The following is a 27,720-nucleotide window of genomic DNA, read 5'->3' as shown; positions in this document are numbered from 1 at the left end:
TTCAGGTCTACTCTAGAGTGTGCGGGTTCAGACTTAAACTTAGAAATCATGTTTAGGTCGGTCACCTCTGTGTTATTTTACTGAAACTCTAGTGTAAAATAAATAAAAATGATGGACCTGCTGTCTGTTCTGGGCAGCTTCCTGTACAGTGCTGGAGTTTACGTGATGACGCTGAAGGCAACATGTAGGCTATTTCAGGCGAACAAGCAAAATCTCAGGCTCAGGTCGGGTTCAGACACAAATATGCAGTCCAATCTGAACTCTGGTGTAAACATTTATGTCTCGATTCTAGTAGGAAGAATATCTCACTAAAGGGAATTTGTGGAGTTCCTCAAGGTTCATATATAGGCCCCGTGTTGTTTTCCATTTACATGCATGCATTTCACAGGGTCATTTCCTCCCCCATCACAACATTTTCTTTATTTATGCTGCGGACACAAACACGCCTGCCTCTGAAACCCACTGATTTAATCCCGATTTTTGTAGCTAGATAGAAATCACTGCGATGCTGGTGTCTCCTCCACGATAACCTGTCAGGTTAAGAAGTGATGTTTCAGAGTTCAGTTTGAATGCAGTGTATATTGATCTCTAATCTCATTATAAACCAGAGGACAGCCTCAGATCGTCAGGCAATTATACAGTCAAGGCTCAGCAATAACAGTTATTGGGCTTCCAACAGTGGAACAAGGAGCTCCAGTTAGCAGAATTACTATCATCTTTTGAATTACATCTTTAAACTTATTTATAGACATATTTTTATGTGTTTTATGCTATTAATTTTACACCACACATATTGATTTTACCTTCACTTGTGTAATTATTTTGTAGTGTTTTACTATTTTTACTTGTGAATATAATATTTGTCTGATAGTCTAAGTATGATAAAGCAGTTTTTACTATGCATATTTTTACTACTACCACTAGTAGAACTATTTAAAATAATAATCTCACATTTGTCACAGTCATTGTCAGAGGCGGTTTAACTTGGAATATAAGGAAGGTTTTTTTGTCCTAAAATTAATAAATAGTTAATGTGCCAATGCAGTAAATTCACAAAAACATCCACAATAAAAACAAAAGCTCGATACATTTCATGGCTGAAAATACTAACTTTCCAATGTTTTTATCTGTATTTTCATTTAATTTTTTTTTTCTCAGTGAACCCAAAGAAAAAGCTTGTTGAAGATTATAAGAATAACGCTACAGGCCATGTGTTCCCATGTGACTCCCTTGGCATTTAAAATGCATATGAGCTAGTCGGCGTGGGTTCCAAGCCCCAGTTGCCTTTACATTGATTTCCTTTTCTAATCCAGCTATATATGTATCTCTCGTTTACCTTCGAGGATAACTGATAAGAAATGATTTACATCTGAGAGAATAATAACATGATGATCCACCAGGTACTCATACATACTTACATACAGAAACTAAACTAGTGTGTATTCTCCTCACTCCTGCAGGTGGATTATTCCAGGTGATCAGGTGAACCTCTGCTCTCAATGTCAGGGTTTGGACAGAGCTCACTCTCCAGAGGCTTAGTGAGAAGGGTTTCATATAGATTTTTAAAACAAATAACTCTATTTAATCCCTCTTTTTCTTTTTTTCTTACACATTGCATCTCCAATTTGAATTGATTGATTTGAAGAGGTCGTCATTAGAAAGTGTTTGGTAAAAGGCAGGAACACTAACCTCTTTAGGAGCCGCCACTGTTGTCGCTTCTTGCTGTCGTCACACATGAACCACGCCTGCAGCTGCAAGCAGGATGCTGATTGGTCCAAACGGCTGCGGTTCCACCACAAGAACATCAGCTGATAATGAGCATAATGAAGCTGAATCACCTTACTTTCCAAATGCAACTGATGCACAGGAGTTTTTTCTTGATGGAATTAAGGTGCAACCTTAGGGCTGTGCATCTCACTGAGACCGATTCAGTACACAACTTGATATCTGATCCACGATATGATGCATCTAGCAGAAGAGTAGCCAGCTGTGGACACTATATTCACTTCTGGCCAAACGGTCACTCACGCAACTTTCGTTTTTTATAATTTCATTTTCAGCAGCTGCAGTACAAGTTTAGTAATGTTCGATTACACCTGTTTGAGAAGATAAATACAAAGTTTTATTAAGATATATTGATATTTTGGCATATACATGGTTAACTTATGGCCTCAGGTAGGAAAAGGCTTTGGGCGACAGCTGTTTTATGTTGATGTTCGCAACTTTGTCTGTCGTCTGTCCTCCGTTCAGTCTGTAAAACTGCTAGCTTACATCCCAAGCTGCCCAGTGAAAAGCTGAAGCTCTGCACTGGGTAACATCGTGAAGTTACAGAAAGGTAGTTAAATCTCGGTGCCGACACGACCCAAACCCAAACCCAAGAAAAACAACCAGACCTGGATCCAGCGTCAGGATGAGGAAATGACATTACAGTTGTCATTTTTAGGCGGCAAGTTGAGGTAAAAACTCGGTTGCATTTGAACACACGCTGTTATAGTTTGGCAACAGCATGACAACTTTAAATCAAAACAGCAGCAGCTCAAATGAATAAGACAAAATGTCACAGAATTATGTGTTATTTTTGAGCTTCACAATAGGATACAACATTGATAGATGCAATATAAGTAGCAAATTGATATGATTCAATTCAGTCCTGTCACGATGCAGTGCAACAGGGTGAGTCACTATATTTTGATTCTACTAATGCTGGAGCTCTGCTTTTATTTGCAAGAAGAAATCCTGATAGATATACTAAATCCAGTAACGAGAGAGAGACACACACACACACAGAGAGAGAGAGAGAAGGGTATATTTTAATGGTGTTGAAATCCTATGTGGAATCTCAAATAGGACTCTCACTTGTTACTGGAAAAGTTTGGTAAAGTTATGGTAAAGTCATGTGGTGAAGTTTCAAAACTCCCTGGGTTTTGGGTAAGCCAAGCAGTTATCCTAAAACTTTTCAGAGGACTGGCTGAGCCGGGTGACAGCTGTCAGGAGGAAGCTGCCGGGGTGATTGGTACTTCTGGGTGATGTAGGCTACGACTGTCTACCACAGGGAGGCTTTTGGAGCTGATTGTGGAGCTGCCTTTGGTGCACAGGACCGGTTACAATCAGGGTCCCCACCTCTGATCCATTATAAAAAAAAAATAATAATAATAAAGCTCAATGATTCATAGTAGTCATGAGAATTCTCAAAATACCCTGGAGTTTTTAGAGATGCATTCCAGACAGGAAAAGTCGAGAGTTCTAAAGGGAAGTCGGGGAATATTCATCGCTTTAGCAGAATAACAATGTATTTTATTACTTGTTTCGCACTTTCATTGCGTTTGATGGTTTCCAGCCCAACCGGAGCAGAAACCAGCCCGGAGCGCTCTGATTTAGTAATCGAAAGTGATGCAAAAGTCATGGAATTTTACACGGGAGGCCACAGCGGGAATGCTTAGCAATGCCTCCTGATGTTTCATTTATTCTGGTGTAATGCCTGTTCCTTGATGGAGGGTAGTTGCTATTCAGTGACTTCTCCGGCACTTTATCTGCGGAGGAGCCTTTACCTGACTGTGATGGGGGATTGTGAGGGATGTGTTCAGGTACCGGCTTGTCAAACCGGACTGTGATTGGGGGTGAAACACGGAGCTCTGGGCAGCGGGTTCAGTGGACAGGAGTTTTGGTGAGCTGTCATCCCACCGGGTTTTGAGATCTGGAGAGTGGGGGCAGTCAAAACACACCTGATAGCTGTCTCTGTAACTCCAGCTGAGCATGAGGCACTCGTCTGCGCTCTCTGTCATAATTGACCTTTCCGAGTCTTCTCCCCAGTTAAGCAAACATAAAGCAGCGGCTGAATGTGAGCAGCAGTCATTTTGCTATGCGTGGCTCTCCAAGCATGAGTAACTGCTGGCTATCACATGTCAACATCTCCTTGTGTTTTGGCTCATTTCATGCAGTCGGTTCAAATTACTTTCTCTCAAAAAATACACTATAACTGTCTTGAAAGAGGACTGACACTCTGCCCTTTCAGGCAATTCGGCGTGATTTGGTGCATCCTGAGTTTTAATAGCATTTAATACCTGAGTGTGGACTTTATCCTGGCTGGGAAGGTGAATATACAGCAACTTCAATAATCTGCTGAGGCCAGCTGGTGTTAAATTAGCCTGGGAGCTGATAACACATTGGGATAGTTTGTGTTGCTCTTGTCCCATGAAAGATGTGGCCCAAGGTGGAGTGAGGACGTGGAAACGGTACAGTGATACGAGCCGAGTGGCCAAACAGAAGCCGATGGTGAACCGCCGTCCCTGCAAAACACAAATCTTAATCTTTTACACAAAAAAACTTCACAGTGCTGCTCGAGTGCTGCTGACACACCTTCTACACCCGCTGAATTCACAGCGAGTGACCGAAACACCACACAGGTACAAGCAAGTTTAAAAAAAAATGTCAGCGCCCAATAAAAAGCAACTTCTTGGCCATGAACTCCACGTGTCTCCAAGTCCAGTTTCCACCAAAAATTTGCTTTTAACCTTTTTTTTTTTATCCAGGGAAAGAGCTTGATGCTCTTTTCTACCAATATCCCTCTTAACATTTGTACACACTGCCTGATACTACACTCTGTTGGTCACTTAGCAGCGCCACTGAGGCAGGTTTGTTTTTTTTTTTTTTTTTTTTAGTCTCCTGAGAACAAGATCTCTTCTTCTTCGAGAGCATCTTGACCAAAAATGGCAGCAGATTTAGTTACACAAAATCGGACAGGGCAATAAAACCACCAACCACAGACAAATTTAAGTAACATTAAACATTAAAGAACCCGCTCCCTTTCAAACTGTGGTTTTTCTGTTTGCAGTGTGTTTTGCTGGGAAATGCTCTGCTGTGGTGATGTTTCCTGCGTGCTCCCCTTATCTTAGATTATCGCAGGCCACGTTAAGTTTCCTGGTCTGTTACAGAACCAGTAGCAGCCTCAATATCTCGCTATTTATTTACATATTTCATGGTATTTATAACATTATTATTTGCTAAAAGTAATGTTGCATTGCCGGCTAATGCAGTAATAGCTGACCGAGTTCACTAGATGCCTTTCTTTAGACACTTCCTGTGGTGTTCACTCTTCTCTAGCAAACAGCAAACTGAAAAACAAAAATTGCAATATAAAATTGCTGTATGCACATAAATTGACTGAGTTATGACACACCTTTTGCTGTGTTCAATAAAGATAAAAAAAAAAAAACTTTCAGCAACCAGGTGTTTTTATGTCATAGAACACATACAGTATATTCTCTGTTAATATAGAATAGAATAGACATAGAATTAAAGGCTCAAAAAAACCCAAATTATTCTGTTTTGTGTGATTAAAAAAAGTTCTGTTGAGCCGACATAAATCTCCAGGCAGACGAGGGTCATGTGACACAGTTACTTTGTGTTACTGTGTTGTACTAAAACTAAACGTTTTGTGTTCTGGCCAGTTACAATAAACTTTTAAGTTGAGTGAGCAAATTGGGACTTAAAGTGGATCAGTGCCCGGAACAGGTCTGTAAAACCAGTCGCTCTCACACAGCACAGAGTTTTAAATGACCGTTACTTTAAATTTAAACTCACTGAGGCTGATGAGTGTGTGAAGATTCAGGGATTTCTCAAGTTCATTTCAGGCAGCCGGAGCCGCAAGCGTGAAATGTCTTTTGCCTGGATCGGTTTGTACATCCGGGACAGACGGTAAAAAAGAGGAGAGAACGTAAACTAAATTATTTGACCAAAACGGTGACAGATGGTTTGGAAGCTGCTGAGAAGGACTCGTCTGTGGACTGACAGCACACTTTCAGGTTTAAGACACAATAGTCGGGGTTTCCATCCGAATATATCGCAAATTTTAACCAATTTTCAGAAAATCGGCAAACAAAATGCTAATTTATGCGCGTTTCCATCCACTTATTTTATGCGAATGTTTGGAGTCGGTTCATCAAGTTGAGCAATAGGTGGCGCTAATTCTCCAGCCGGGTGAAATTATACCACTAGAGAAGAAGAGGGCGCAGCGTGACGACGTGTTACAACCCTGTCGGTCAAAAATCAAAACTTTGTTGTTTGCTGTCCAGTACAACATTAATATCGTTTTCTTTCTTTTTCTTTCTTTTCTTTCTCTTCTTTCTTTCTAATTTGTTTTTGTTGAAGAAGAGTTGCAGTCTTTTCTTCGGTCCGAACAGATCGGCTTTTGTTGTCGTTGTTGTGCAGTGGACCGGAAGTCATGTGATTATGAACGTCACCGTTTATTGGCTAAACCCGTTTCCATAGCAACTTATTCACATTTTCCTTTGATTGATACACCAACTACACCACCTCCCCTGATCGTAAAAACTTTTTTGTGCGATATTTGGACATTTTTTTCAAATGTTTTCAGTGTTTCCATTCAGGTTTTTAATGCACAAATTAAAGAAAATGTGAATAAAAACAGGTGGATGGAAAGCCACCTAATGTTTCCCCTCCTAGATCTGTTGTAGCCGCTCTTCCGGGTCTGGTTTTTGTTGTGGGAGCTTCCAGTTTGGCTTTGCTTCTGAATGTTTGATTTCTAGAAGGCCGTTAAACAAGAGCTTCACGATCACAGGTGCTCTTTGTAATCGCATGAAGAAGAAGGAGCTTCTGCCAGTTTCCTGTACCAGGTGGCCGCTGGCTTTCCAGGGGAACTACGGCGTGTTTGATGTGCCTTTTGACCTCGGGAAATTGCAGGAGTTCGTTTTGCAGAAATTAGAAATCTTTACGGGTAACATGAGAAGGGCGGCTTTTGAAAACACGGGCGCTGATGTGAAGTTTGAAGCAGCGAGAAAGACTCAGGACCACGATAGAGAGAGAAGCGCTTTAATGCCACCGATTGATCTGATTTAATACACGTGAGGTAAACTGTGGTACAGCAGTTTTATCAATGGAAAGTCCATGCATGTTCATTAATAGTCAGTAAAACTGATCCACACAAGGCATGGCGGTCAAAAACATTTTAAAAAGCATTAGGACGAGTTTCAAACAGCAAAAAGCAGATCTCCGTTTCTTTTTCTGATCAAAGCCAATTCCAAATCCAGCTTTAAAACCAAGAGTTTCCAAAGTGAAGAGTGAGTTGCAATACATTACCGTGTCACAGCCGGTGTAATAAATGTCATCAGTTTCCATTAACATAAATAACCCATGAATGCAATAATAATTCCCACATAATAGTACACTAATCCTCTTCAGGGTGCAATGCAAGAGCATGAATTTTTCTTCTTCTTAACACGCGCATTAATGCATGTTTGGATTTTGTATTGCATTAAATGGAAGGTTGACATTTCAGTAACTCAGTGCAAATCAAAGCAGATTAAAATTCAGATGTGAAGAGTTGACAGTTGTCTGTTGCCTGGTGTTTTGTTAGGAGTTGAGTTTTTCCAGGTGCCAGTAAACACAGCAGCTCCCCGTCGCTCCTCCATGCTGCTGCAGGTTGGAGTTTCTCCGGCGCGCTGCCTGTTGTGTAACCCTGTCGAGATTTTATCTGCTGTTTGTGGCTGAGAGATAAAGGATAAATTGATTGAGGTTTGTTTGCTTTCCTATCTTGATCTGTGCTTTTCACATTCCAGGTTAATGGAAGTAATTATACTTAATTTCATTTCATTATGTCTGGACGTTAAGTTGTCGGGATGCCGCTGCAGTGACGCGCTCGTGTTGTGCCAACAGCGCGCACCTTTTGTTCCTCGCCGGGGAGGTCGGACTCTGTTTTTTCACCTCTGAGGTTCAAACTTAGCCGTCCATTTGTCGAGGAAATTGAGACTGTTGCGCCCACTTTTTCTTGTGTTGTCTAAACTGAAAAATACACAGAATAAGAACATATTCTAACTCCATGAAATATAAACGTTTTGACTCATGAACATGTCTTTTACAAACAGCTGTGAGGGAAACATGTTTTATATCATTTCTTTGATTTCCCTTGCGTTGTTTTTATGCATTGTAGGTGTTCTGTCATGATTTTTTTTTTTTTTATATGAAACGAATTTTGCAGCCATCTTGCCCTGGAAGAAGAGATCTTGTATCTCAGTTGGTCTTTCCTGGCTAAATAAAGGATAAATCAGAAATAAAAATAAAATGAACAGTAATAAGTGCTACTTAGTGTTATGTAGCTTTTATTCCCAGGATCCAAATTCAGTGTGTTGCCCTTTAATATTCTGTGACTTTAGGAATTAATTAATGCCTTTCATTTCTGCAGACGTGGAAGAAAATAATCACATTTACTCGTGGTAACTGAGTAGCTTTTTTGTGTATTTGTACTTTTTTTCATTTTTTTCTTCAAATCAGTAATTTTACTTTTACTTCAGTCCATTTTTGCTTGAGTTTTGTGCTTCACTACATTTTAAATCAGATCCACTACAGAGAACAAATAATCAATGACAGATTGTGGAACCTTTCACAATAAAAGCTCAGTCAGCAAAGACGAGAAGAGGAAGCTGCTTCTGCTTTGTTGGTTCTAGTTTTGGTCATTTTCACAATAAAAGCTGCACCATGAATAAATAAGTGTGGATGATGAGTTGAGTCTACAGGGTCCTCACTTCAGTTTTAGCGTAATGTCCCTTTAAAAGCATGTAGTGTGCAGCGTGTTCTCTCCTCCTTTTCTAACTGCATGGAAAAGATCCCAGCTAACACAGTTACTGTTTGGAAAAAGGAGCTCAGTCACTTTTACTGCCAGGACATTTGACATGAGACACTTTGGACTTTTACTGCAGGAGATTTTTACTGCACTACTTCTACTTCTACTGCAGTCACATACCAGCAGAGGAACAGTACTTCTACTTCTACTGCAGTCACATACCAGCAGAGGAACAGTACTTCTACTTCTACTGCAGTCAAATACCAGCAGAGGAACAGTACTTCTACTTCTACTGCAGTTTTTTTTTTTTTTTTCTGCATTTCTGATTTCTGAAATTCAACCCAACAAAGTGCACTGCAAAAACGCAAAATCTTACCAAGATTATTTGTCTTATTTCAAGTCAATAATGTCTTATTTCTAGTCAAAATATCTCATTACACTTAAAATAAGACATGATCACCTCAGAAGTAAATTGTTTTTAGACAATTTTCACTTGTTTCAAATGAAAATTCACTTGTTTCAAGTGAAAATTTGCTTGTTTCATTGGCAAAATTTGCCAGTGGAAAAAGTGAAAATTCACTTGAAATAAGTGAAAATTAGCTAGAAACAAGAAACAAATTTTGCCAATGAAACAAGCAAATTTTCACTTGAAACGAGAGACAATTGTCTAAAAACAAGTTACTTCTGAGGTGATCATGTCTTATTTTAAGTGTAATGAGATATTTTGACTAGGAATAAGACATTTTTGACTTGAAATAAGACAATTATTTTGAGTTTTTGCAGTGTGAAGAGGCTTTATCTCACACATTGCGCTCTTAACTGTTGGTGGGCTGATCCCTCAAGAGGTTTTTGTGGCTGTGAAAGCCCAGTTTGACCTCCTGGAGACTTAGTCTGTTTCCAAACAAACAAACACACACACACACACACACACACACACAGTGAATCCCCTCACCCCCACCAGTCCTCCTCTGTCTGTGTGTGTGTGTGTGTGTTTACCGCTCAGGTACAGCTCAGGGGGGAGGAGGAGGAGTCAGTCCTACCTGTGTTCAGTCAGACTCACAGTGCAGCTCCCCATTGGCCGGGTCTTGCAGCAAGTCCCGCCTCTGGACCCCGAGGTGAAACCCAACACCTGTGACATCATGCACGTAGACATTGGCTGCTGGCTGGCCGGCCCTGCTCCCAGCCCTGCAGGGCTTTTCACTGCCGCTCAGTCCCAGGAGAGAGCAGCAGCGCTGACCCACGCCAGCCAGCGGCCCCTCAGCCCGCACACACTGATCCCCGTTCAGATCAGCCAGACCGTCTCTCAGCCTCCACCTGTGGCTGACCTGGCCGGACGCAGACCCCTCCACCCCCCCACCGCCACCCCACCCTACCCCCCACCCACCTCAGGCTCTGTGCTGCGCAATCTCTAAGGGAAATTGCTTTATGGCTTTGCAGGGGGAATTGCTCTGCCGCTTCTGAGGCACGACGGTGAAAGGCAGCGACGTGAATTCCCAAGGGATTGTCTTGTTTTCTCCATGGATCTTGATGTAGGTAAGCACTGATTTACTTTTCAGCAGTTTTTTGCGGTCGCATGCAGAGAGTGGCCACCTGCTCACATGCATTATTTTCCCCCCTGATGAGTGTGTTGTTTCTTTTTCTTCTTCTTCTTTTTTTTTTTTTTTGATTTTGAGGAGTTTTGAAATCTATTTATGGCTTCGCTGAAAATTATCTTATCTCGGGCTCAGTCTTGTCTTGATCAGTGATGTTTTATTGTGGCTTGCACTTGGCAACAAAAGACTCTGATGAGGTTGTGCTCATTTCCTACTAATAAACACACACACATAATCACACACACATACACACTGGCTTCCAGACTCACAAACAGATAGCAAGCGAGGGAGAAAGAGAGAGAGAGAGAGAGAGAGAGAGAGAGAGGAGTGAACTAAGAATACAGACAGCACATTGAGGCCTTAACCTTGCCTGCAGGAGTGAAACTTTGAGTTCATCCCGAGTGTCTATTGTAAGAGTAGAGACACGTCGAGCACATGGCTCCCTGCTCTACTTATTTGATGCTTTAGCCTCCTACACGCTTGACCCAGAAGCCACAGTTCCTTCCCCCGAGTTGAACAGCTATGATTTCCCATAAATAAAGTCGCATAATAATAATTTTTAATAAATATTCATTTGTCGAGCGCTGGAAAACGATTAAAAAAAATGTTGATGAGAATGGGTTGTAAGATGCATTTCAAACGATGAACCTTATTGACTCCATTGAGCCTTTAACATGAGAACAACATGAGAAACTATCAAACACAGATACAAAAAGAAACCCAGTTCAGTACAAGTTATGGCTAAGTATCGGTTAACTGAAAGTTTGCAAAAAAATGTTTTGTATTTTTTTTTTTTTTAATTCCAGAATCCATTAGCAAAAGCCAGATCACACAGAGCTTTTCTCTGCAAAAACCCAGCGCTGCAACGTTTGCACCTTCCGCAGAGTGCTAATTAAAATGAAGTCCTGTGCTGTGTTTTCAAGATGTCACAATGAACTTTGGCGAAATGGACTTCGCTCTAACTTTAGAAACCAAAGTGGGGTCTCCTGGGGGGAAGTGGAGTGCTCCTGCAGAGCTCAGAGCAAACTTTCTTTTTGGGAACAAGAAAAGGTTTCATAAGCTTTTTTTTTTTTTTTTTTTTCATACATCCATTCAAGCAGCTGCCGAAGAGTCAATGTTTGTGCATTGATGTTAAGACTAAGGACACCAAGGCTTGGTCAACTGATGATTTTATATTTCAGACACTTTCTTAATGTCTTAAAATCATTTTCTGCACAAACTACCAGTTGTAGACTTTCAAAATCCTGCATGGAAAAAAAGTGGTTATAATGATATTTCCCTTCTCTCAAGTGAGGGCTGGTTGGCCTTCTCCTAAACTCCCACAAAATCAACCTTTCTTGTGTCAATGTTTACATAAAAGCACTGTATCTACATAGAAAAGCATTATTTGGAGAAGTAGGCCAGACGCAGCCCTGAGGAGGGGGTCAGCTGGCCCGCCGTGGCCGTGCACACCGGAGGATCTTGTTTTTGGTGTGAAATCACGCTGATCTCGTTTTCGGTGTGAAATCGCGCCGAACCGGTGGCGTGTCTTCGCGTTGCTCGACGGAGAGAGAGAGAGAGAGAGAGAGAGAGAGAGAGAGCGCACAGCGGCTCTTTGGGGAGCTCTTGCATTTCAGGCGGCTAGGCTTACGTCTTTCAGCCGCGCTATTGTCAACACCTAATCCCCCAGCCCTCCGCAGCCTCGCAGCCATTCATTTACAGAAGCCACCTTTTACTAGAAACTGGATGGCCTACATGTTTCCACAGCTCACTGCGGTGTGGTGTCGCTGCGTTTCCCCCTGCACGTTGTTTACGCGCAGCGAAACGCTCAGATTACCGTTAACAATCAGCTCTGAGGCCGGCGTTTCCATTAAACTGTTTACATGGTTTGAAGTAACTCGATTTCTGCCGCGGCCCGGGTTAACGTGGATTCATGTAATTACCGGTGAAGCTGAGAGCATGTGGAACAAAACGTTGTCTGTCTGTGCTTGCATCTGCCCTAAAAAACATAAGGATGTTCTGTACTTTAATTAGGTTTAACATTAAAAAAAAAAAAAAAAAAAAAAAAAAAAAAAAAAAAAACAGCCTCAGAAGTGCTGACGCTTGTTGGCTCTGCCTGTCAGTCCACTGCACTGCACCACGCTGATAAAACTGTGTCGGCTAGGAAATGGCAAAATTCAGGTTACTGCATCTGGTGACCTTAAATAACACCCACAATTAAAAAAAAAAAAAAAAAAAAAAAAAAAAAAAAAGTTGTTTACACGGCCCAAATCCAGGAGAAGGAAAGCTTGATTATGAAGCGAGGTGTGTTAACTGGGTTACTGTCTAACTTTGTTTATGACTGTACTCTGATTTAGATAATCAGATAAACTGGGGGAAAAAAAAGAGTCTGCATCTTGACAAGTCACATAGTCGCATCTTCGGTGTTAGAAAACAAGGTACAAAAAAAAAAAATCTGCCTGTGGGATGAGATAATCCCACTTGTTTCCAATGCAGATATTTCAGGATTTTTTTTCTGCAAACAAGTAGAAATATGTTGAGACAAGGCAGAAGAAGGCACTAGGATAAAAGAATGACATTTAATTAAAAAAAAAAAAATCCTGGAAACATGACTTTTCCCTTTGTCTGATGAAAAAGTTGATTTTAGTGCCAGTGTAGGGGGAATAAAATAAGGAACTGCAGGAGGGAGGTGGATGCCCTAGGAAAAAAAAAAAAAAAAAAAACAGAATTTCTGAGATTTAAGCTGTAAATTTAATTTTAAAAAATTATGAGAAAAAATGAGAAAATTCTGAGATTATAACGTCACAAATCTGCAATTTTATAAGCTCATGAGTTTTCAGTTTTTTTCTCATAAATTTGTGAATTTTTTGCTCATAAATGTACAGTGTTAATCTCAGAAATTCTGGGTTGTATTTGTGACTTTAAGATGTCTGAATTTTGTTTTTTCTTGTACATTTACCACTTTAATTTAATTTTTTTCTCAGAATATTACTCTCCACCCTCCCGACTCTGTGGCCCTAATACGCCGTCATACTAAAAGACTTGTTAAAGTGGAGATTTTTGTTGTTGTTGTCTTTTTTTTTTTTTTTTTTTTTTTGGCAGTGTGAAGATGTTTACATGACGGTGTCCCCAGCTGCAGTGCTGTCCTAATGTCCTAATCAGGTTAAGATTGAATTATAAGCCGAATGAGCAGCATAAGCAGCATGTGAAAGAAATCGAGGCAAATTGGCTGCAGTTTGAGGACGAGGGAAAATGTTCGTTCCCCTCCCCTCGTCTGTCCCGCCGTTTCCTGTTGGGACGGGTCAGCACCTCATCGCTGCTTTTTAAACCCGACCACAAGTTGCTTTGACCCCTGCATTCTGAGCTTAACAAGTGCGAGGCTCTTCGGGGCGTCTCTTTACACCCCCGCCCCCGCCCGGCGGTCGCTCCGGCTCCCCGTCCTCCATCTGCCTCGGCCGGCGCCACACGCTGGAATCCGAGAAAGGGCTTTGCTCACGGCAGGTTAATTGCCTCTGAAATTCCTGTGCTAATGGAGCTAATCCCGCCTTTGTGTAGTTTGCGCTCCAGATTTGAGCTGTTTGCCTGCTTATTGTGTGAGGTCGCGAGTATTAATTGATTAGTGTCGAGGCTCCGCTCTTGTCTCACGTCGGTTCGGCTGATGAATCCTTCACAGGGAGGCTCAGACGGGTCCTGTGTGTGTGTTTTTTTTTTTTTATTGAGAGACACAATGGCACTAAGAAAGACGTACACAGAGGATGTAATAAGATGCACACACTCCCCCGCCACCCCTCCACACAAACACACACACACACATTCTGCATTCTGGTGTCTGAAGTCAACGTGAAACCTTTCACCACACTTGGATGCGGATCAAACCGGAGTTGCTGTAACACTGGTAATTTAGTTGCCTTATGAAGAGAGCATTTCAGTTTGCTGTCTCCCGTCTTTGAAGTAGGAATTCAAAGTCGCCTTCCCTCCGCCACATGCTTCAGAAGTGCAGTTCAAAATAGATGGAATTTATTACCATTTGATTTTCCTGCCTGTTATTTAGGGTGTCATCCGTAACTGGGGGACCGTGTGGAACTTAATCCCTCTCAAGTCCGGCTCTTTGTGTGGCCAAACCGCAGCTCTTTAAATCGAGCTTGTTTCCCTTCTTCTCTTTATATATATCTTGGTCTTATTCGTACATTTTCCATGATTCATCAAAGCTATTAAAGTCGCCGTATTATAAATTAATGACGACTGTATTAGTAATTGAAGCCAATCTATAGCTGTGAAGTCTCTCAGATATGTACTTCATAAATAAAAGATGTGACTATAATATTTCTGCTTTGGGGATCCTATTATTATATTACCCTAAAGCAATACTTTCTTGCAGTGACAGTGTTAGTGGTGCTGTATGGAGCCTTCAGAGGCCAGTTACAGTTTCCCCACAGCGTCCTATAGGAGCCGGCTGCTCATCAAGGGGCCTCTCGGGTTCAGGAGCTGGTAAGGAAATCCTTAAAGGGATTGTTCAGGGTTTACTGAAGCCTATCTGATTCATGAAGAACTCCGAATCCCCTCAAAGAGCCTTTGCATCGAGGGGTTTGGGTTATGGAGCTATTAGAAGTGCAAGTCAAATATGATCAATGGCATTTTTTTAAAAATAAAAAGTCATATTCAAGTCACTCGGCATAATTAGCCGCAAACCAGGGAGTAATTGCGTAAGATTTGCTGACAAGTGCTACCGTTTACCTCCTCCAGTGTCCCACCGAGCTAAAACAAAGCCGAAAGGATGAATGATGAGTCGAGCGAGCCTCTTTTTGAACCGTAGAAACCGTCGCCGACGTGTTTTGGAGGCTGTGAGTGGAGGTTTGGCGGCGCGGTGCAGGTCTGAGGACCTCCGGAGGCGCTCCGCCACGAGCGCGGGCCGGCGAGTCGCGACACGTCGGCTGAATGTGCTGGTAGGAGTCCACCTGACTGGCTGTTATGACAGGAGTTACGGCCTAAGACAACCACTCCGCGCCTTCGTTTCACTAAGCCCCGGCTGAATGGGACAATAAAACGGAGAGCAGGGGAGGGGAGGGATTCTTTGAATATGTGTCATCACTCACGTATGAAAGAGGATATTTATCATCGTACAGTGCCGAGAGGCCGTCCTCTCCCTCTGCCAGGCTGTTTGTCTAGAGGTACGTTAGTATGCTGCTGGTCGACACACACACAGGAGGGTGATGAGTGACGGCTGCTGCTGCTCAGGTTCCACCGCTCCACGTTTTTGAAGACTGATATCAAAGCTGATCACTGATGTTTGGAGCCAATTCTCAAATTGACGCCAAAAACTGTATCAGCATTGGATTTCCGTGTTTCCCCCTGAATTATATTATATTATGATATTATATAAGTGCACCGTGCAGTCTGTCCACTCAGATGGTTTCAATGCAGCAACGCCTCCAGTCTGTCTTCCTTTACCCCAGTACAATGTTGTTGTTTCTGCAGCTCGAACCATAACAATTTTTATATGTGAAAAAGCTCAACAGCAACGGCTCTTTCCAAAAGCAATGACAGAGAGTCCACCACCCTTTAGGGCAAAGACTTCTTTTAGGAACTATTTGCTGCCGAAGAACACCGGCAAACTGTATGTATCCGCCAGATTTAACCCTTTATAGGGCAAGTGACTATTTTTGGTAATTTCAGAAATTTTACATATCAGGCCCATCCCCTGTCTCAGTTAGTTCAATAATCATTTGGTCTTCACCCAGCCAATCAGCAAAGATCGCTCTACATCCCAGGTCACATGATTGTGGCATTTGACCAATCTCAATGGCTTTGATTTTCTATTACAAAATGAAAATTTTAGAAAAATTTTATAGAAGTAATAAAGTCCTGTCATGTTCTCTAATAACAGTCTAGGGTTGTTTTTTTGAATTTCAAAGTATTTCAATGAGTGCCCTATAAAGGGTTAAGAAGTATTGACAAGCACACAATACAGTGATGATATAGTAATATTAACATTTTTAATTTTTTTTGTATAACAATATACAGCAAAGCCCCCACCCAGCCACCCAAACCACACTTTTATTCATGTATTGATTTTTTTTTTTTTTAACAAAAGAAAAAAAAAACTCAGGTTTTACAGACTGTGTTTATTTTTGATCTGTCGTATCTCAGGTGGTTGACATTTAATTGGCTGGTATGGAGCGATGGCCTGAAAATAACACCATAATATTTCAGGGTATGTCTTCGATAACGATATTTTTGACTATATGACAGTATAAAAGTTTGTTGTCTTGCCTCCTTTTGTTGCTACGCTCCTCTTGCACGTCTTCCATATTACTGTTGTTTGTTGCACATCTGATTTTTTGTAACCAAATCACTTCCATGTTATTGAAGTCGCTCCCCTTTTGGTGTTACTCTCACGTTCAGCCATTTATTATCACGTCAACGAGGCAGATTATCGTTATTCTGAGGGTTTTTACACACCCGTCCTGGTGTCTGATATTTAATAAGAGGCGAGTGTCAGCCCCAGACGCTGCCGCCCCACACGGGAGGAGGAGGAGGTCTGGCCACCTGCCGGGACGCTCTTGTCTCCGGCAGCGAGGCCGTGAGGGAATGTGTCACCGCGTCTTAGCGCCGGGAGCCTCCGCGTGAACCCTGGAGCTGAGAGGAATTAGCGGCGTTCATATTTAACGGTGTTTATTAAGCGGGTCAAACGAGCAGCTGTCCTGACAGGATGTGTCGCCTAAAAAGCCGCGGCGTGTCTGGGACCTCTGGCGCGGTCAAACACGACGCGGTGACACCGGAGTCAACAGCCCCCCCGCTTCACCGCAGAGCGACTCGTTGTCGTTGAAACGGAAGGAAAAAAATTGCCGCATTAGACCTTTAGACCCAAGAACAAAACCCATTCACTTCACAGTATTATTTATTGGGCTTTATAGCAGCTTGAGACACTTAAGTGATTGCAGACGGAGACAAAACTGCAGCCCACCTTCCCTCCTTCTTGCAGAACCGGTGGCTGTTTCTGACTGGTAATTTTCCATATTGTGCTGCATAGCTGCTGTGTGATTACACCATAATTACAGAAAAGAGCTGTAATTAAAAGGCATATCACAAAATGTAATCAGCGGCTGGCAGAGGAACATTTTTTGGTCTTGCAATTTTTTTTTTTTTAAACGCTAATACTCTCCTCACGTTCTTTATTATATCAAGAGAAGTTCAAGAGCGCACGACCAGCCTTCTTCATTACCGAGAATAGAAAACGTACCCAATTCCTCCTCTCGTGGTAAAGTTTTTCTAACGTGGAAGTGACACCGGCACGTTCTTTTGAAGCTAGAACCGAGTTTACTAGACCAGAACGCGATGATCAGTTTACTTCCAAAGACGGAAACCACAGAACTAAGGCTTCGCTCCATTTATATTTTTAAGGTTGGTGACATATTTTGACAACAGTTTACATACAGAAACAGGGTTTAAAGTAGGAGATTATGTTTTATTTAAATGTCATGTGGTCAAAAACAGCCTTTAATTTGATTGTGATGAGCCTCCATGGGGCTAAGGTTGACGTAGTTTTCCTCAAGTTTAGAAGTCAGACCTTCCTTATCCTTTTTCTAGGAGGAGGTCAGAAAATCTCTTTTTTTTTCTGCAGTGCAGGAAAGGACTGGATGTGATGCCATCAATATGTAAAATCCACTGACGGACAGGGACCGACTTCAGTGTATGCATGCATTTTTAATGACAACATTCACGAGCTTTCGCTTTAGTATTGTTTTAAATCCTTAAAGAAATCCTCCGCTCACATCACCATCATCACACGATAACGACATCAAGCATCTTAATCCATGAGAATGAAATATTAAATTCTTGATTCTTTAGCTGTTGTCACAAGCAAATCAATTGTTGAACTTCTAATACAGTTCATACTCTGAAAATCCAGTGTATAGTTTACCTGGCGCCTCACGACGGCAGAAGGCAAACATGAGCAAAGTTTACTTGAGTGTAAATGTAGTTTAGTTAAGCAAGGGCGTTTAGAAAAACTAATTCAGACTGCCTTGAAAAACACAGTCATATGTGCATCTGTAATGTCATATAAATGTAATTTCATATTTAAAAACTCCTGATTCCAGGTTCAGGACGGTGACAAGACCAGCGTTTGGTCTGAGATGAAGTGAAACCGTTTTTCAAAGCAAATGAAGCAAAGCAGATCATCCAGTCTGTCCTCATCACGCCTCTGCAGCTGGACACTTTATTGAATGATGTAGATATAGATATATAATGAAGTCAAGTCAAATTCACAGCACATTTAAAAACAACACGAGTGGACCAGAGTGCTCTCCTTTGCCAGAAGTGAACAGCGTAAAACACAAAAACACAACAGAATTTATAAAAACGCCACGTTATTATTCAGTAAACTGTTATATTTCGTGTTGCCTTTGTTTCTCACTGCATTCAAATACGTTTTGATGATGTCACACGACAGGAAAGAAGAGCTGTTTAAATTTTGTCTGTCAGATTTCATTTCACAGCTGCAACACAGTGAATCATGTAATGAGATAATTGACACAGCATATTGCAAAACCTGTTTACGATGAAAAGAACATTTTATAATAAAACTTCACTGTTGCATAAACAGTTATATGGATTTATGTGTAATGCTATAAGCAACGGTTTAGTTGTAAATGTTTGCTTCTATGCCACATAATCTAATGGAGGCCTGTCTTTTAAAAATGACTCAACTACATTTGGAGGAGAACTCTTTTGTCGTTTGACCAGTCCTCCACCGGCCTCCCAGCACAGACAGACAACCAACGTGCACCGAGGAGAGCCGAGGTCGAGAAGTGTGTTTGTTTACTGCAAACGTTACATAATGCCATTACACCACCATAACCCTGTGGTTTTGATGCCTAAACCGAACCTTTTCCTAACCTTAACCAAGTGGTTTATTACGTTTTCCACCCCCACATTTGATCTAAGGGGGAGAGGGAAGTCAAAGGGTTTCAATTTCTAGTCTTTTACTTCCAGTCTTTGATTATCCTCAGAAAGAGCTCAGACCAAAATAACAAACCAAACATCCCTAACCAGACACAAATTCACTATACACTATTAGATGCTGAAAAACTGATACATGCTTTTATCTCAAGCAGACTTGACTACTGTAACGTACTTTTTACTGGCCTTCCAAAGAAAACCACTGACAGACTTCAGCTCATCCAAAACTCTGCTGCTCGCTTATTAACCAGAACCAGGAAGAGAGAGCACATTAGTCCGGTGTTAGCTGCCCTACACCGGCTCCCTGTAACATTTAGAGTTGACTTTAAGGTTCTCCTACTTGTATACAAAGCACTTCATGGGCTGGGACCGGGCTACATTGCCAACTCCCTTATTGGCTATGCACCCCAAAGAGCACTGCGATCGTCTGCTGCTGCTTATTGGTTCCCCACAAAAGTCAAAAGAAAATTGGGGATGCCGCCTTTGTTACGTATGCCCCCAAGCTTTGGAACACACGACCTTTAGACATCAGGGAAGCCAGCTCACTAGACATCTTTAAAAGAAGATTAAAGACCTACCTTTTCACTCTGGCCTTTAACTAGCTCCTGTTTTATTTGTCTTTTATCGTTTTATTTGCATCTTTTTTTTTTTTTATTTCAAAGTTCTCGCTTTTAGCCTTTTCCTTTTAATTTGTGTTTTATTCTTTTTAATGTTTTATTTAATGTTTTCAAATGTTCTTCTTTTATTGTGAAGCACTTTGAGCTGCAATTCTTGTATGAAAGGTGCTATACAAATAAAGTTTTATTATTATTATTATACCTAAAAAATTAAACTGCTAACTCGCTATCAGCAAACAACACACAGGAGAAAAGAGAGTGAAACAAAAATGGCAGCTCTACTAAATAAAGGTCAGATAATCTAAACAGTAGCACAGGACAAATAGGACACGTGACTGAACTCGGAGACAAGAAGGTCAGAGGTCATACATACACCCAGGTGAACTAAAGCTGATTGGCTGCAGGTTCCCAGGTGCACCATTCACCTGTGGGGGGGAATGTAACACATGCTTAAACCTAACCTCTCTCTAACCTTAACCAAGTGCCTCTGGTGGCTAATGTGATGAAAATTTGTCTAAAATGATATACACGATAAATTAATTAGAAATGTATTTGTGAGAAAAAAGAAAAGAAAAAGTAAAATGCAACAACATGCTAAACATAATTCAGAATGCAGTTTAGCTGTACGGGAACATAATTTTTAGGAAACAGGGTTGTCTAATGTCACTATATTTACAATATTCTCCATAGAAAAAAGGCTAATAAATCCTGGCGGTGTTTTTAAAAGTGGGGTTTGGGGACCTTCCAGGGGTCTTGAGGGTCTTCCAGAGGGTCCTCAGCAAAATGAGGTATAGCTTAATTTCACTGTAACGTAATTCACAAGAAATTGTAAGGATACAGAACTCTCTCTACCTTTATTTAACCAGATAAAACTCATTGAGATAAAATGCAATCTCTTTTTCAAGAGTGACCTGGCCAAGACAGCAGCACATTAAACACATGACCAAACAAGTTCTATGACATGGGAAAACAAAACAAACAAACAAACAAAAAAAAACAATTACAAGGCTTTGATGTAGTAGGCAGCAAATGAGTTCAACGACAGGAGCATTTCCCACAATTTCTGCTCGATTATTTTAACATTGTGTTGTAATCCCAGCACTTTGGATGGGTTTGTAATAGTTTTCTGAACACAAACTAAATATCTTTTCATCAGGTTCCTGTAGAAAAACACTTCAGATGGAGGTCCACATCATGATCAAAGTTAACTTGGGGTAAAAAAAAAAAAAAAGAAAGAAAGTGAGGGAGCCGGAGAGCTGGGATGACATCCAGCAGGCTGATAATGAAGCGGCTCCGTGCGTCGCCGTCGCCGTGACACAGAAACTGCCGAGAATCTGGACCAGATTTTCCTGATCTGCTGCCGGGGTTCAGGACGCCTCACCTCTTTGTTTCAGGACCTGAGTAATTGGCTGACGGTTGGCTTTTAGAGCAGCATCCATTATTCAGGCCGGCCATCCCTCTCCGCACCGGAGGAGCGTCGCAAACCGACTCATGTGGTCGGGATGTGACTGCGTCGCCGTGTTTGTTCTCTCAAAGTTTTTGTGCGTCCCGACTCACTCGGCTGTACTTTGGCTGCGACGAGCTCACACACTCACAGAGTCACGGGATCTCCTGAGCTTGTGTGAAATAATAGGAGCGGTGGAGGTGATCACTCACGGCTTATCTGTATCTGTCAGCTTTCTAATCTTTATTATTTTATTACTGTACGTTCTGATTTGTCTTTGACCTGCTGTTGAGTGGGTGCATCCTATCAGTAGATGGGATGGGAATGGGGGGAAAAAGGCCTCACTGCATCTGCACTGCATATTCTCACCATACATAATTCATGCATTTAATTTCTCACGTTGTAACGGGACACTTGGATATCTGATCACAACTTGGCCACCAAAAAGAAGAATCACTCGACAGATTCACATCAGGACTTGCTGCAGATTTGGGAGAAAAAAAAAAATGCTGTTTCAAACCTCATTGCTGAAAAATAATGAATCCCTAAATGCTACCAGAGTAATCATAAATATTTAATGGGAAATTTGTGTGGATCTCAGTGTTACATAATCGCTTGCACAGAAATTCCTGGAGTGAATTAGGCAGAAAGTCTCCGATTTTCATCACAGTGGATTTACAGCATGGAACGCCTGATTCCATCGGAAATTGACGAGCGCAACCTTTCATCGTGTTTTGTTAATGAATCAAAGCTCTCCGAAGGGGTGGTTGGGGGTAGGGCTGCTCATTTTTTTCACCCCGGGAGCCCGATGATAAGCAGCCGCTCTCCCCGCCGGCGTCCCGAGCCGCCGGCGTTCAGATCGATGCAGGAGCTGTCAGGTGCGCTGCAATCTCCGGAGAGGGCGGAGGCGACGGCGGCGGGCTGGCGAGGGGAACTAGTTTCTGCACAGAGGAGCGGCGTCGTTCCTGCAGGAAACTTTGTAAAGAGCGCCTGGGCAGCTGTGATACAGCGTCTGGAGGGAGAGCCGGGCCGGGACGGGGGGCAGACGGGGGGGAGCGGGGACGGGCTGGGCTCCGTCTGGGGAGCAAAGCCACATCCCTCTCCTTCCACGTCCCATTTAACAACTCCCATAAAGCCCAGTTTAGCATGAATTAGAGCTGCGAGGATTTTGCACCAAATGCAGAAGACTGGCAGATACTGCACCGCTTTCTCCATGATGCGAAATTAAAGCGAGCACATTTATTATGCAGAGTGTTCGACACTGCTTTTAATTAATAATAATGTTCAGCCCTAATAACTGACTTTCCCACGAGCTGCATATAAAAGCTTCCTGCTGCACACAACAATGGCAAACGCCCCATTCAACATTTTTGGGGGCTGATTTATGGGTTTATGTTTAAATTAAAACAGAAATGACTTGAATTCTGAGTCGGTTTCATGGTTTTTCAAAGGGTGAACCGCCACGCCGCTCGCTGGGCTCTCGCGGCGAGCAAAGCCACGTCCCTCTCCTTCCACGCCCCATTTAACAACCCATAAACTCTTATTTAGCATCAATCCTTGTTTGGGATCCCTCTCTTAAAGTTCAGTTACATGCAGGCCAAGCTTCCAGGACAATATTTATGCAGTTGTTTGTTTGACTATAATCCATAAACTTGTCTGAAAATGTAATCTCGAAATTATTTGCTGTACCCCGGCGAGGCGCGTTGCCACAGACTGTGCCGCGCTCCGGGGGTTTGCAGCTCAGACATTCGAGGCGACTCCAGGAGAAGAGCGGCCGTCTCTGACACGTCTCCTCCATACGTTCTGTCGGCGCTGAAGATCTTCATAAGCTGACAGAAATGGGTCATGAAATTCAGGAAATCTTGGCGCGGCGGCGGTAATTCCCTCTCTTCCATCTTCCATGCAAAGACTCAAGTGGAACCAGGAGCAAAGATTTAAAACCACTTTTTTATTTATTTATTTATTTTTACCTGAATATGACTGTGCGATAGTCATATTATGATAATCTGATAGTTTTTGTTTTTTGTTGTTTTTGCATGGGGGGGTTTCCACCTGTCCCACCAGGCTTTGCTCACCTGGTTATTATTTGATAGAGAAGGAACAGAGACGGACTGTTTGCCTCGCTAAGTCGCGTCTCGAGTGCAGACGGCGTAAAGGCCACCAGCCAGGTCCTCTGTCGTTCACACGACATTTGCCTAATGCAGCTAAAAGGGTGGGAGCTCAACCTTCCACACACACACACACACACACACACATACACACACACACCTCCGCCCTCCATCCTTGATGCATGTCTGAATGGCTCCAGCCCTCTGTGCTGCTCTTATCTCCGTGGACTTTGGACTTGAGTGGAGAAAGGGCCGGCTGAGACACAATAAAGGAAAGCTTTTAACGGCGCACTGAGGCTGGAGGATTTAGGCCTTGGCAGAAGCGCTGAATACTCTTTTATGGCTTGTAAAGTGGAGCTCATCAGCAGCACACAGTGGCATCATTCAGCAGTCACTCTCGCCTCTATCTGTCTCTTTTTGTCTCTCCGCCTCTGTCTCTCTCGCGCTCTTTCTGTGTTGCTTCGGACTATAAAAGGCGACTCATCGGATCCAGCGACGGCATTCAGGCGGCGGCCAGTCGGCCTGTTTGACTGTAACGCGAAGTCCCACACACCGCCGATGCAGGGGTGATAACCAGCGCTGGTGACGCTCCTGTGAAAGGCGAGTTTTACAAGCGGCTAATTAATTCACACAGAAAGAGAGCGAACCGCCACAAAAGCCGCATTCAAGGGAAAATGTAGTTTAGTCAACGCAAGGTGCCTCGGGAAAGTAGTTCAAACTATTTTGTAAATCGTATCTACAAGTATATCTGCAGTGTCGTCTAATATAAAATTACATGACTGCAATAAATACCACTGATTAGGAAGATAATGAATCTAACAAGGTGTGTGTTTTGTTTAGGCCTAAAAAAAATAATAATAAAAAAAAAAAATAAGGGAGGTCAAATAAGGACACAAGAGGCAGCAGATAAAAGAAACTAAATAAAAAAATAAATAAAAAAATAAAAATAAAAAAATAAAATCAAAGATGAAAATTGTAATTATTTTACTCATATAGCCAAAAAGTAGTTGGTACTTGGAATAATGCACTGCTGAAAAAAAATGATAACCTGCAAAAAAAAAAAAAAAAAAAAAAAAAAAACATTTGAACTTGTTAATTTTCCACAAATTTTGTTTGCCTCTGTTTTACTTTCATGTAGTGAAGCTGCTCTTTGATAGTAATACGCATTCACATAGATCCTAATTTATTTTTCAGAGTCTTTTTAATTTGATTTGCAGGAGCGCTCCAGGAAGGATGGAAAAGAGACACAGCAGGAGACAGAGGGAAGTGTTTGAACCCGTAACCCCACGCTACGCCGGTTCAGACGCTCCGCTTTTTGTTCTTGTATTTTCATCTTCAATCGTCATTCAGAATTTAAGTCCGTCTCTCGCCGCAGCCGGGGCGCGACTCGCTTCCAGTTTGACTGATTCAGGGTGTGAATTTTGAATCCACAGCTCGCATAAAATCCACGGGACTCCATCTCCATCTCCATCTCCATCTCCATCTTTTATAGATTAAATATCATATCTGCTTCCAGAGCTGATTGACTTGAATTTGAATCGAAGCTCCAAACGCTGCTTTTAACGCGACTGAAAACACACACAGGAGCCCCAGCAGCTTGGCGAGCCGCTGCCGGTGCTTTGATTCGCCGCTGATGAAGACTCGCGGCTGAAAATCTCCCTCTCTCTCGTAGGCAGCACGAAACTGATGCCACTTCTGCCTTCTGATTATAATAGCCCATTCTGCAAAGCCCTCGGCAGCTAATTGTCGTCGCCATTGTTGTCAAAAGAGAGGACTTAAATGGAAAGCATCTCGAGAGCCGCTCGCTAATTAACTTACATTCAGAGTCATTGTGTGGATGGATTGAAAAAGGGGCTTTGGAGGAGGTGGAGCCAACGTCCCGTCAAGTGAGCGAAACGCTAAACGCCGGGGCACCAACAATCCCGGATTAAAGTGTCACACTGGCTTGCTTTTGATGAGCAAGAGCCAGGTCAGGGCAACAAGTTTCACTCACAAAACCGTTCTGAAACTCTGCTTACTCATGCTCAAGTGTCTATTAGATATAAGACTCTCTAAACAAACGCATGGCACCCAAAAATCCCAAATTGTAATGCCTATACTTAGTGCAAATTTCACTTTACAAACAACAATGGACAAGCAGGGTTAAATGTGCAGTCCACCTGTGTGCACGCATCCCTGTAATGAAGCCACACCTTCCGGGCAAAGAGGAGGGGGGACAAAAAGCAATCACAAAGCACCTTCTAGTATTGTCTATGGATATTCTCATTTATCCAGGTCATCGTTCTCTTTGGGCAAATGGAATCATAGGCAACTGGACTTGTATTTGTCTTAGGAAGACGTTTTCCTAAGACAAGTACAAGTCCAGTTGCCTACGATTCCATTTGCCCAAAGACACCTTCTAGTATTGTACACATCAATGATCAATAATCAGTAAATAGGACTTTCATAAATTACAAGAAATACAGACATTTTCAAGAATTTCCAGAAGAACCAAGAGCGATGGAAGGACATCCAAGGACGTCCAAAAAAATATGTGTCAGTCCAAAAACGTTCCTGCTGTCATTTGTGCTGTTTTCCGGTTTGTCTTGTGCGTTAATTTTAACGGGCTGCAGTTTGAAGACTGTGGAAGTGAAAGGCTTTCTCGCTTGAGATACGAAAGAGAAACCAACGTGGAATCTGTCAAAGATATGCAATCTTCAACTCTGTGTGTTTGGTCTGTATGTATGATTGTGTGTAAACTTCACGATCAGATGTGAGTGCAGGCAGGCCCGGTGCCTTCCTGACACGACCTGTGTGTCCGGGAACTGAACGAATCCAGTCGAAGTGAGTGAGGTTTGCTCTTCCTGTTGAACGTGCTTGAATGGCAAACCCTCATGAAGGAGTCTGTTTAGTGTCCGGTCTGTGCAAACAGCTGGAGAGCCTCCTGGTTTCACTTTGCTGATGAAACAGGATGCTTTGTTTTTCTTCATCAATGACAAAATAAGCCGTTAAACAGTTTCTGTGCTTGTTTATGATCAGAAGTGCTTCTCTGAACACAGCCGAGGGCGGGAATTACGGGCAAATGACAGAACTGTGTGGTTGTGTTTTGCTGATGTGCGGCGGCGGTGGTGGCGACTTCTCCCTGCAAACGTTTTGAGGTCTAACACATGTCGACACGACAGTCTGCAAGGCCGTGCAAGTTTAACGACATCCACACAGCTGCACGTGCATCAAACGGTGATGCACAGGAGGTCGCCAAGATCAGGGTCAACCAAAATTTATACAATATGCTGATGATGCATGAATGAATTTCACATTAAAACAGGCATAGAAACTGCTTTGAATCGACAACTGTCTGAATATCTTCTCCCAAAACGATGCAGGTAGCAGGTCCGGACAGTTCTGGATGTCAGTTCCTCTCATTTTGCTGCTGTATCAACATCCATTCATTGTCAAAATGTATTGTTTTGTGCGATGAAGACTGTAATACGTTCCTGACATCCGTTCAAAACAGCTTCCTGCCAAGAGACAGGTCTTAATAATATTTTTTAAAGATATTTTTTGGCATTTTTTCATGACAGCAGAGAGGCGCAAACAAGGGATTGGAACAAATGTCACCGCGGTAGCATCTTAACCTCGACACGCGGTACACGCTCCGCCAGGTGAGCTCCCAGGGCACACCTGTCGGGAACTTTTTAATTAAAATATCTTGACATTTACCAGCTGCTAAAAAAATTCCCTATCCTATCTTCTCCTAGAAACAACGTCTTCAGAGATGAGCGTTTTCAAAATCACACGAGGAAAGCGGCGTTTCATCGTTTTTATCCCCCTTTCCTTTCGCCGGGCAGCTGCCATCAGACGGGTCTGGTTGGACAGTTTCCATGGCGACCCAGACTGATGCTCGGCTTGTAGCATCACAATTTGAAATTATGACAATGGCACCACACAAACATCTTACCCATCGTTAAATTCCAGACCTTGTCTCCTTGATTTTAGTCCTTGATTAAGATTTTTTTTTTTTTCCATGCCATAAAATCAAATTGTGAGAATATTTGTGCTTGTCTGGGCTCCTGTGGCCAGCTCTTACATGTCACCATCCGTCAGGTGCTCACTGGGGTGACTCTGTGGATGGAGGGGGAGGGGGGACCACCTCACCCTCTTCCCTTCCCCACCCCCTCCCCCGCCCACTGCTCAACTACTGACAGGCTTGATGGTGATAGATGCCACCTCTCCTCTCCTGATGAGCTGGAGGTGCGGCCCTGCCTCTGCCTGCCTGCCTGCCTGCCTGTCTGGCAAAGATGAGGCTGCCAATGCCAGTGTGTGTGTGTGTGTGTGTGTGTGTGTGTGTGTGTGTGTGTGTGTGTGTGTGTGTGTGTGTGTGTGTGTGTGTGTGTGTGTGTGTGTGTGTGTGTGTGTGTGTGTGTGTGTGGAGGGGGCAGTAGGTCCCTGGTCTCCACACAGGCTG

General features: G+C 42.5%; 1 protein-coding gene across 5 annotated transcripts in view; it reads left to right on the top strand.

The window, feature by feature from the left end:
- Positions 1-27,720, top strand: part of ptprfa (protein tyrosine phosphatase receptor type Fa) — a 424,230-nt gene that overhangs the window by 89,456 nt on the left and 307,054 nt on the right. For 3 of the 5 annotated variants that reach the window (XM_030049237.1, XM_030049236.1, XM_030049235.1), the window contains exon 1: positions 9,790-10,108. The gene's annotated coding sequence lies outside the window, so the exon portion shown is untranslated. Of the gene's footprint in view, positions 1-9,789; positions 10,109-27,720 lie in introns of those variants that run through there. The other 2 variants (XM_030049234.1, XM_030049233.1) reach the window with 2 other exon arrangements.

The sequence above is a fragment of the Myripristis murdjan genome, chromosome 4, assembly GCF_902150065.1.
Source record: "Myripristis murdjan chromosome 4, fMyrMur1.1, whole genome shotgun sequence".
Lineage (NCBI taxonomy): Eukaryota > Metazoa > Chordata > Actinopteri > Holocentriformes > Holocentridae > Myripristis > Myripristis murdjan.
This window is presented reverse-complemented; position numbering and strand designations above follow the sequence as displayed.